This window comes from Odocoileus virginianus, chromosome 8 (assembly GCF_023699985.2).
Source record: "Odocoileus virginianus isolate 20LAN1187 ecotype Illinois chromosome 8, Ovbor_1.2, whole genome shotgun sequence".
In the NCBI taxonomy this organism is placed as follows: domain Eukaryota; kingdom Metazoa; phylum Chordata; class Mammalia; order Artiodactyla; family Cervidae; genus Odocoileus; species Odocoileus virginianus.
In genome coordinates this window covers 76001358-76012289 of record NC_069681.1, presented here as the reverse complement: position 1 = coordinate 76012289, position 10932 = coordinate 76001358, and the positions used below count along the sequence as shown (strand labels likewise).

Here is a 10932-nt window from a genome sequence, read left to right as displayed (position 1 = left end):
AGCTTCCGGTTTGAGTCCTCGGCGAAACACTTCCCCTTCCGGCTCTGCGTGGGGGCCCTGACAGGGCGTAAGCCGGGCAGGGAAGTAGGCGACAGGAGCACTTCCGGTCGGCCTCCGCAGAGAGGCGTGGCTTTCCGCTCGGCCGCCGCAGCCGCAGTTGTAGCTGCGGCGACGACTAGGGGCGGGGCCGGTGGCTGCAAGAGCCCGCCATATGTGAGTGGCTGGGTCTGGGGAGGCGACGTTTCTGGAAGCTGCTGGAAAGCGCTCGGGTGGCGGAGGTGACGCCGGCGGCCAGGCGGGGGAAGGCGGGGGAGAGTGGGGCGTGATTAAAACTAGTGCGCGGCCGGCAGCGGAGGGATTACGCTGAGGAAAGAGCTCGCGCGCGTCTCGTTGCGCCTTGGCCGAGCGAGCCTGGGTCGAAAGCCGACGCTCCCTGAGTGACTTGGGTGGGCCGGCGGGCGGGCGAGGAGCGAACGACCCCCACAGCTGGCGGAGGGTGCGATGGAAGGGCTCTCGGCCGGCGCCCGTCCGCAGCGCCGAGGTTTCCGCGTCGGGGCGGGCGGCGCGGGGCCCCGGTAGTCCGCTCTCACGAAAGCCTCTGCCACAGAGCCTGTTCTCAAAGGGTCACCACACACGGGCCTGCCCCTCCCTGTCTCCCTAAACCCCCACCTGCGAGGCCAGGGCCTTTTTCACCAGGATTCTGGGTGTTTCTCCTCCTTTCCTCCCTCCCAGATCTTCTCACGGTAAGGGGAGTAGCCGCAGCACGGGGACCCCATTCTTGGCTAGTCAGGGGCCGAGATGTCCTTAGCGCGCTCCTGTCAGCTGCCCTATCTTCTTGTAACTTCAGAAAAAGGGGGAGTTCTCCATGAGTCGATGAGTTTTCAGGCTCTGCTTTCGTGGGAAGGTCATGTGGCTTCAGGGACATCGTGACCGCGCGTGCTGTTTCTTGAGTCTTGCATCCTGAATCTTGGGAGCAGCATATTCCAGAAGTCCTTGGCTCGATTGATCCTGCGTCCTAGAATAACAACATGTTTCTCACCCATTTCCTTACAGAATAGTCACTACTCTGGCATTTTGGATTGTGGGGCTTTTTTTTTTTTTAAGTGGTCTCAAACTAAATAATTTAAATATTTAATGCTGATCGTTTTGATAAGATAGTATAGAGGAAGTCAGTCCCCTGTACCAAGAAATCCAGTGAGAAGGATTTTAGTTTTCGTTACTACTGAATGTAAGCAGCTAAGAAATGGAACAGGGAGTTTGTTTTTCTCCAGACTGAAAAATAGTCTGGTTTTTGTTCACCTTTTTTTTTTGTTGTACTAGGTAAGTAACGTGATGCTGTTGTTTGTTGTTAAGATCTAGCTTATTAGGTTTTCTTTTTCTTATTTTAACGAATTAGGAAAATATAAGAAGGTAGTATTTCGTTCTGAAATAGTAGCCAAAACTCAAGAAGATTTATTTCATTTTCACACTTGCTATTTCCATTTTTAGAATGGAATACACTTTTATGTAATAAACACTTGCTGAATGTTAATGTCATACATTAAACGAAGTAATTGATTCAGTTAAAATGTCCATACAATTTTAAGATTGAAAATCAACGTCCCCAGACTGAATCATATCAAATATTGTTGTTTGCAGAGTTGATTTGTAGTCTTTTAGTGCAAATTGGATATTTTGGCGAGGAAAAAAATCTAATAGTAACAGAAGCAAAGTGGAGGTGGGGCTTCAGTTATGAAAAGAAAATAATAAATTTTAGTGTGCTCGGTTTTGATTGCAGAGCTTTTTCCATTTGTAAAAAGCAGAAAAAAACATGTAAGTGTTTATATAAGGTTGCTAATAATATAAAAGTCAATCAGGAGAGGTTGACTAGAAAATTTCCCTTGGTTTATATTAGAGTAATTAGAGAAAAATGTGTACATTTCTGCTTATTTTTCACCATTATAATTGGAATCCTTCTTTCTATGAACATTGGTCCCCAAAGAGTGCAGTTATCTTCCCATAGAATTCAAAGCTGATTGCCTCCATACCATTGTTAGCCATATGGGACAGGAGTTTTATTTACCCATTTTCATTAAAAAATAACTAACATCTAATCAAATGGAGCTTCCTTATTAAATTAATAATTAGCAGCTCCGATAAGAATACAGTATTGTACAATTAGGATTCCCCCCCCCCACACACACACACACACACATTGTCGTCTTTTGATCCCCTCTGCTAGGTTGGATTCCTTAGTGATAAAAACAAGTCTCTCCAAACATGGGATATAAAAGCCGCCTGGTATAAAAGCTTGTTCTGGTCTCATCAAAAAGATGAGGGTCGATTGCATCTTCCAGCAGCACTATTGTGAATACAATCCATAATATCTCTAATACCAACATTCGAAAGGCTTTGAAAAGCAAAAACATTTTAGGCTTGGAGATAGAATTCACTTGGGAGCAAAATGCAACCTGAACTAATGAAAAGGTATATATTGACTTAATTTATCCATTATGTTTTGCTGAAGAAATATTAATATGTTTGGTTATGAGGTGCTGCTCTTGGCCACTGGTATGTAAGGTGTTTTGAAATGGTTTGTGTGCCTTGTGACATTTTTTAATTCACAGAAATTCTTGTTTCTAAAACACATCCAGCCCCTGGGTTTTGGTTAAGCAATGTGAACGTATATTAATATTTTTGGCAGTACACTTGAGCCAGGTATTTGCATATTTAAAAACATAAATTTTAGTTCTTGCACTCAGTGAATTCAGTTCAGTTAGGAGGATAGTTAGCATACTGTAATGCGTGCAGTGATAGAGATGTACACAACCTCTTTGTGAATACCGCCATATAGTGACCACACAAGAAAATAGTATGAAAGTTTGATGTTATTTTGTACTTTTAGACTATAATTTAGACAGGTGACAACCCATTATGTAACCTAAACTTAACTTGGCTCTGATTTTCACTCACAAAATGAGAAGACAGAAGGTAAGGAGTAGCCCTAGAGCAGATGCTGAAATTTTGGATTTCTAATCTTAACTCTTCTGCTATGTGACCTAATATTCCAAAGCAACATACAGTTCCAAAAGCCAGCAGTGCATTTTTTTCTGATGACAGAATAACATTCTATAAGTAATTGTTGAAGTAATCATACAACATGTTGATTAGCAATCAGGAGGGCTTCAAATCAAAAAATGAAAGCTGATATAGAGGAAACACTCTTTCCTAATTGGGAAAGAGTTGTCACTTTGAGATGAATTTAATAGTCATAAGGACTGAAAGGAAATTAGTATTATTTGGAAGGAATCTTGCGTTCCCCAGAGTTAATGCTGTCATATAATTTAGGCAAGAGAATCTGCCTAAATTTAATTTAGGCGGGAGAATTCTTTTTTTTTTTTTTTTTTTATTTATTTATTTTATTTGTTGGAGGCTAATTATTTACAACATTGCAGTGGTTTTTGTCATACATTGAAACGAATTAGCCATGGATTTACATGTATTCCCCATCCCGGTCCCCCCTCCCACCTCCCTCTCCACCCCATCCCTCTGGGTCTTCCCAGTGCACCAGGCCTGAGCACTTGTGCGGGAGAATTCTTATCAGATAAGAAGTGTTGGTAGAAACAACAGCAAAAGAATGGAAAAATAGAAGGTTGGGGAATGTGCTGTAATAACTTTTCCCCTGAGGCTGACATTGCAGCACAAGACCCACAAACATCTTTAGGCCCTTCAGTTCAGTTCAGTCACTCAGTCGTGTCGTGACAGCACGCCTAGTTTCCCTGTCCATCACCAATTCCAGGAGCTTACTCAAACTTAGGTCCATTGAGTTGGTGATGCTATCCAACCATCTCATTCTCTATTGTCCCCTTCTCCCACATTCAGTCTTTCCTAGCATCAGGGTCTTTTCCAAGGAGTCAGTTCTTCACATCAGGTGGCCAAAGGTGGAATGTCAGCTTCAGCATCAGTCTTTCCAGTAAGTATTCAGGACTGATTTTCTTTAGGATTGACTGGTTGGATCTCCTTGCAGTCCAAGGGACTCTCACGAGTCCTCCAACATCACAGTTCAAAAGCATCAATGCTTCAGCGCTCAGCTTTGTAGTCCAACTCTCACATCCATACATGACTACTGGAAAAACCATAGCTTTGACTGGATGGACCTTTGTTGGCAAAGTGATGTCTCTGCTTTTTAATATGCTGTCTAGGTTGGTCACAGCTTTTCTTCCAAGGAGCAAGCATCTTTAATTTCATGGCTGCAGTCACCGTGTACAGTGATTTTTGGAGCCCCCCAAAATAAATGTCACTGTTTCCATTGTTTCCCCATCTATTTGCCATGAAGTCTTGGGATCAGATGCCATGATTTTAGTTTTCTGAATGTTGTATTTTAAACCAACTTTTTCACTCTCCTCTCACTTTCATCGAGTTCTTTCATCACTTTCTTTAGTTCTCTTTCTGCCATAAGGGTGCTGTCATCTGTGTATCTGAGGTTATTGACATTTGTCCTGGCAATCTGATTTCAGCTTGTGCTTTGTCCAGCCCGGTATTTCTCATGATGTACTCTGCATATAAGTTAAATAAGCAGGGAGAGAATATACAGCCTTGACGTACTCCTTTCCCTTTTTGGAACCAGTCTGTTATTCCATGTCCGATTCTAATTGTTGCTTCTTGACCTGCATACAGATTTCTCAGGAGGCAGGTAAGGTGGTCTGATATTCCCATCTCTTTAAGAATTTTCCACAGTTTGTTGTGATCCACACAGTCAAAGGCTTTGGAGTAGTCAAAAGCAGAAGTAGATGTTTTTCTGGAACTCTAGCTTTTTTGATGATCCAGCAGATGTTGGCAATCTGATGTCTGGTTCCTCTGCCTTTTCTAAATCCAGCTTGAACATCTGGAAGTTCACGGTTCATGTACTGTTGAAGCTTGGCTTGGAGAATTTTGAGCATTACTTTGCTACTGTGTGAAACTGCTGACTATTCTCCTCTTTGCATAACTAACTCTCACCCTTCAATTTCAGCTTAAATTTTGCTTGCCAGGCTGTGCACCTATGTAAGCTGCCCTCACCCTCCACCCTTACTCTAATTCCTCATTTCACCTACTGTTTGTTTTCTTCATAACATATATTTATATGCTGTTGTCTGTCTTCCTACTAGGTGTAAGCTTTGTGAGGGCAAGAACTATTATCTGTTGTTTTTTTTTGTCCCCATTGTTGTATATACATTGCATGGTACATACTGCATATTTGTTGATAAGTAAATTATTTTGGTGGTTCCTAGTTCTCAAATTACATGGCTGACCAAACCTGCTTAAAAATGGAAATGTTTTCAACAGTGTATTTCCCCGTGTTCCTCTATTTGTTAGTTCAAGGTTGATAGAGGAAATGTGTTGATATATGTAATTTACGTGCTCATCTTCTTGAGCTTTTATTGAATGTGTAAGGCACTGTGCTAAATGCTAGGTGAACACAGAAGTGGATAATGCATAGTCCTCCCTAAAGAGAAGTAGAAACGTTTTTAAACAAACAGCTTTAATGCAAAGCAAAATGAAATAAATGCTAAATTTGTACAAGCAACGATGTATAACAGCAATGAAGGAAAAAATGATTAATTTTAATTACAGGAAGGGCCTTACAGAGTTGAATTTTTATTTTGGTCTTGAGATAGAAAAGAGGAGCTGAAGTCCCTATAGAGATAAATATTTTAAGGACTTCTCTTCCCTCCCTTTCACTTTAAAAGTCCTTAAAATTGTAACATAGACTTCAAAGCATTCTTATAAAACATTGTCATAAAGCAATCTTTGAACTGCAAGGAAACAAACCAGTCAATCCTAAAGTAAATCAACCCTGAATATTCATTGAAAGGACGGATGCCAAAGCTCCAATGCTTTGGCCACCTGATGTGAAGAGCCGACTCATTGGAAAAGACTGATGCTGGGAAAGATTGAAGGCAAGAAGTGGGTGACAGAGGATGAGATGGTTGGATGGCATCACTGACTCAATGGACATGAGTTTGAGCAAACTCCAGGAGATAGTGAAGGACAGGGGAGCCTGGAGTGCTGCAGTCCATGGGGATCGCAAAGAGTTGGACATAGTGACTGAACAACAACAACAAAGCAATTTTTAATAAAATTATTCTGGCCTTAAAGTTATACTTCTAAAGTTAAGGCTAGCTATGCAAGTAGTTTGACTGTTTTGACTAGTTTGGTGCTTTCCAACTAGTTGATAAGTCATCAGTCTTAACAGTTGGTTCCTGACTGACTGCTAATGGCAGTTAGTAATTATTTAGAAAACTAAACGATTGAGACAAAACCATAATGATTAAACAGTTATTTTTTGAGTGCTTTTTCAGCCATTGGTGGCCTTTAATGTATGATTTTCTGGTTGTATTATAAGTTAAAGTGTCTGTTTTGCAATGATTTAATTTTTTTTTAAGTCTGATTTGCTTTCCTTCTTTTGTGTGTTTTCCTAAGCAAGATAGACCTCCTTCCCCACTTACTAAAAAAAAAGAAGCAGCAATAGCAGGTCCTTTAGATTCACAGACTTGATTTCAGCTTGGCCACTTCACTTTATCACAGTTCTGCCCCTTTACAATTTTGTTACTTCTGACACGTTTTACCCCCTTGAGGCTTAATTTCATCTTTAAAATGAAAATTTCTGCTAATCTCATTCTGTCATTTAACTGGTTTCATGAGTTCAGGCAAATTATTTAATCTGTCTGGGCCTCAGTTTTTCCATATATGAAATGAAATTGTCTTAAACGAGGTAATATGTAGGAGAGTGTCTGCAGTTAAGAAACCCTCAGCAGATATTTTCTCCTCATCCTATTCCACCTCATCTAAACTCTATATCTTTCAAAGTTAGCTTCAAGTTTTGCTTTCTATCATTTCCTTTGCTCGCTCATAGCAGGCTCCTTTTGTCCAAAGTCATTGCACCTGCCACGTAGATCTTGGGTCGGGGCTTCGCTGGTGGCTCAGACGGTAAAGAATCTGCCTGCAACACAGCAGACCCAGGTTCAGTTCTTGGGTTGAGAAAATCCCCTGGAGAAGGGAATGGCAACCTATTCCAGTATTCTTGCCTGGAGAATCCCATGGACAAAGGAGCCTGGAGGGCTACTAGTCCATGGGGTCACAAAGAGTTGGACACAACTGAGCAACTGACTTTCACTTTGACTAGATCTGTATGGATCAGCATTGTTTTGAGAACTTATTAAAAGCGCAGTTTTTTCGGTCCCATTCCTGAGTTTGTAGGTTTGGCATGGGGTGAAGGGAGTGAAGTCGCTCAGTCATGTCCGATTCTTTGTGACCCCATGGACTGTAGCCTACCAGGATCCTCAGTCCGTGGGATTTTTCCAGGCAAGGATACTGGAGTGGGTTGCCATTTCCTTCTCCAGGGGATCTTCCTGACCCAGGGATTGAACCTGGGTCTCCCACATTGTAGGCAGACGCTTTACCATCTGAGCTACCAGGGAAGCCCTGGCATGAGATAGTTCTATGTTTTTACCTTTCTCTTTCAGATGTTCTGATTCTCACAGGTGATCATAATTTCTCACATGTTTGGTGGTAATTACATGTTTCTTAAAGTTTATATTTGTTAGGTAATTCTTGTATTATTTTGTAACCTTTCAGGTGTTCTCATTTATATGCCAAATAGACTAGAAACTGCACAAGGGCACAAAATACCTCTAATAGTAGTTTGTATTTAGTTTAGAAGTTGATAAGTTGCCCCCTCCCCTTTGTTTCCCTTACTGAAGTTTAGATCCAGTTTAGAAATAGGACACAGAAGTCAGGTAGCTGAAGATTCAGATATAAGTTAATTACTGAAAAACTTGTTTGGAAAATGTGACTGAGGTTTGCAGAAACAATGAACTCCCCAGTGTGGCACTCCAGAATTACACAGATTTAAACCTCGTGTTTCTCTGTCTACAAGAGCAGAGCTTGTCCCACTATATTTACTGTGTGACAGAGGGCAGACCAGAACAAACAGCTTTCTTCATTCAGGCATGTCCCAAGTGGAAAGGAGACAAGTAGGTGAGATTAGACAAGTAGGCTTCCCTAATAGCTCAGTTGGTAAAGAATCCGCCTGCAATGCAGGAGACCCCGGTTCGATTCCTGGGTCAGGGAAGATCTGGAGAAGGGATAGGTTACCCACTCCAGTATTCATGGACATCCCTTGTGGCTCAGCTGGTAAAGAATCTGCCTGCAATGTGGGAGAGTTGGGTCGATCCCTGGGTTGGAAAGATCGCATGGAGAAGGGAAAGGCTACCCACTCCAGTATTCTGGCCTAGAGAATTCCATGGACTATACAGTTCATGGGATTGTAAAGAGTCAGACACGACTGAGTGACTTTCACTTTCACTTCACTTTTAGGTGAGCCTCAGAATTCCTTCTCTCAAACTTGTTATCAGACCAGTTACTCCCTCCTACCTAGGGAGGAATTAGCAAGAAGTTAGACATCTGCATGAATATTACTCTAATGAAGTTTCACGCAGAGTATGAGAGAGCTTTTTTGCCCTCAATGGTACTCAGTAGGTATTTGTTAGTGAGTTGTTTTTTTTTTTAACTACCTTACATTGCATCAGCATAATGTGATTTTTAATACCTAAATGAGAAGTTAGAGACTTACAACTACAACTAGTTAAATTAATACATGTCATTATATATTATCCTTGGCTCTGTAAGAAATTTTCCCAAAACTGCTTAAAAGACAGTATTTATTATTTCATGCAGTTTTTGATGGTCAGGAAATTGGGAGTGGTTTAGCTGGGGGTTCTAATTCAGGGTCTTGTGTGGTTGCTTGTGTGTCCTCCCAACATGGCAGCTGGCTTTCCTCCAGAGCAGGTGTTAAAGTACTAAGGGAGTTGTGTGGAGGAGTTGTATTTTTTTATATATTACTGTATAATAGCCCAGCTGGAGAATTGAGAGGATGATTTTCTACTGGTTGGTCCTGCCCTCCTGTCTAGCTCTGTGTCTAAAGTTTATTTAGTATGATCATGGTCTTCCTGCTAGTCTGTGAAAGTTCCAGTGATCTACAGGCTGACTTACTATACGGTAATAATAGCTACAATTTTTATCTTTATATGGATCAATAGTTCTGGTCTTAGGGAAAGTGCTTCTTAAAGTCTGATTCCCAACTTCTGATTTTCTAAATAAGTGTCGGTGATTTGATTAATATTCCAGTGTCAAAGCACTAAAGTCCAAGTAAATGAAATAACACCGTTAAAAATCATTAACCATTCTGTTTTGCTCATTTCATCATAATTTAAATCTCATATAACATGCTAAATAGTTTCAGTTTTGTAAGCTAACAATTGCAATGCAAGGTAGAGGGAATTTATGTTCATTGAATTAAAGAGTATAAAATTCATTTGTATAAAAAATTCTTTTAATGCTTTCTGACACTATGAAAAAGATGATAATTTGAAGATTATGGCAGAAAATGTTTTAAGATGAATTGACAGAACACCAAAGAATTGATGCCTTCGAACTGTGGTGCTGGAGAAGACTCCTGAAAGTTCCTTGGACAGCAAGGAGAGTGAACCAGTCAGTCTTAAGAGATCAACCCTTAATATTCACTGACAGGACTGATGCTGAAGCTGAAGCCTCCAGTATTTTAGTCATCTGATGTGAACAGACGACTCATTGGAAAAGTCCCTGATGCTGGGAAAGATTGAGGGTAGAAGAAGAGGGGCTCAGAGGATGAGTTGGCTGGACGGCATCACTGATGCAATAAACATGAACTTGGACAAACTCCAGAAGATGGTAAGGAACAGGGAGGCCTGACATGCTGCAGTCCATGGGGCACAGGTCACAAAGAGTCGAACACAACTGGGTGACTGAACAACAGCAACAACAAATGTTCCTTGAAATTCTAGCTGTAAACATTGTTGTGTCAATTTGCATTTTAAGTTGCTTAAAGAACATTCACTAAGTTATTTAAAGAATCTGTACATAAATGACCAGTTAAAGAAGCCAAATATTATTATAATCAAATTTTTCATCTGTATTTAACCTGTTTACTACTTCGACAGAGGAACATACAGAACATACCAGCACCAACCCAGTAAACTCATCTGGCTATTATAATTTCCAGTCATGTAGGCATTATTTGACAGCAGCTTTCACCCTCAAGTATAAGGAGGCACTATTTTGCTAATCAGCAAAGAAATTTCAGAGACTTCATTTTACTTTCCAAATGTAATTTGTCATGATTAATCAATAAAATATTTGGTTTGGGTACTGATTAGCTTTAAGATGAGATCTCCCATGAATTCTTACAGTAAATGGAGATGATAGTATATTTTTTCTGAATATGGAGTGTATAAGGCCTGAAATTTGCTCAGTTGAGTGTGAAAAAAATCTTGGAATAAATTGAGAATTTTCTGAAACTAAAAGACTTTGTAGAGAGAGATCAGAAAATTGGGAAATGTTAATTTTAAGATATTGTGCCAAAAATAATAAATACACTTACTGCCCTCAAAACCTTCCCTTCCAGGGCAGAACAAGTTAAATGTCATAACAGAATCATCCAATCCATTCTGTCAAACAGATCTTTTCAAAAAGTCTTTGAGAGAGACCAAAGAAACCTGATAACCAATTGCAGTGCATGAACTTGGATTAAATCTTGGTTTGGGGGTGGAAAAACCTGCTATAAAACACACTGGAAAATTCAAGTATGCCTAGCTATAGAATATATTTTGGGAATATATTTTTCTAAATGTGTTTATGGTTATTAAAAGAGCCTCTTGATGAAAATGAAAGAGGAGAGTGAAAAAGTTGGCTTAAAGCTCAACATTCAGAAAACTAAGATCATGGCATCCGGTCCCATCACTTGATGGCAAATAGATGGGGAAACAGTGGCTGACTTTATTTTTCTGGGCTCCAAAATCACTGCAGATGGTGATTGCAGCCATGAAATTAAAAGACGCTTACTCCTTGGAAGGAAAGTTATGACCAACCTAGACA

The 10932-nt window shown here is 40.5% G+C and overlaps 1 protein-coding gene across 1 annotated transcript in view; it reads left to right on the top strand.

The window, feature by feature from the left end:
- The first annotated feature begins 197 nt into the window (after positions 1-197).
- HMGB1 (high mobility group box 1) overlaps positions 198-10932 on the top strand; it is a 129345-nt gene continuing 118610 nt past the window's right edge. The window contains exon 1 of the mRNA XM_020905982.2: positions 198-213. The gene's annotated coding sequence lies outside the window, so the exon portion shown is untranslated. The remainder of the gene's footprint in view (positions 214-10932) is intronic.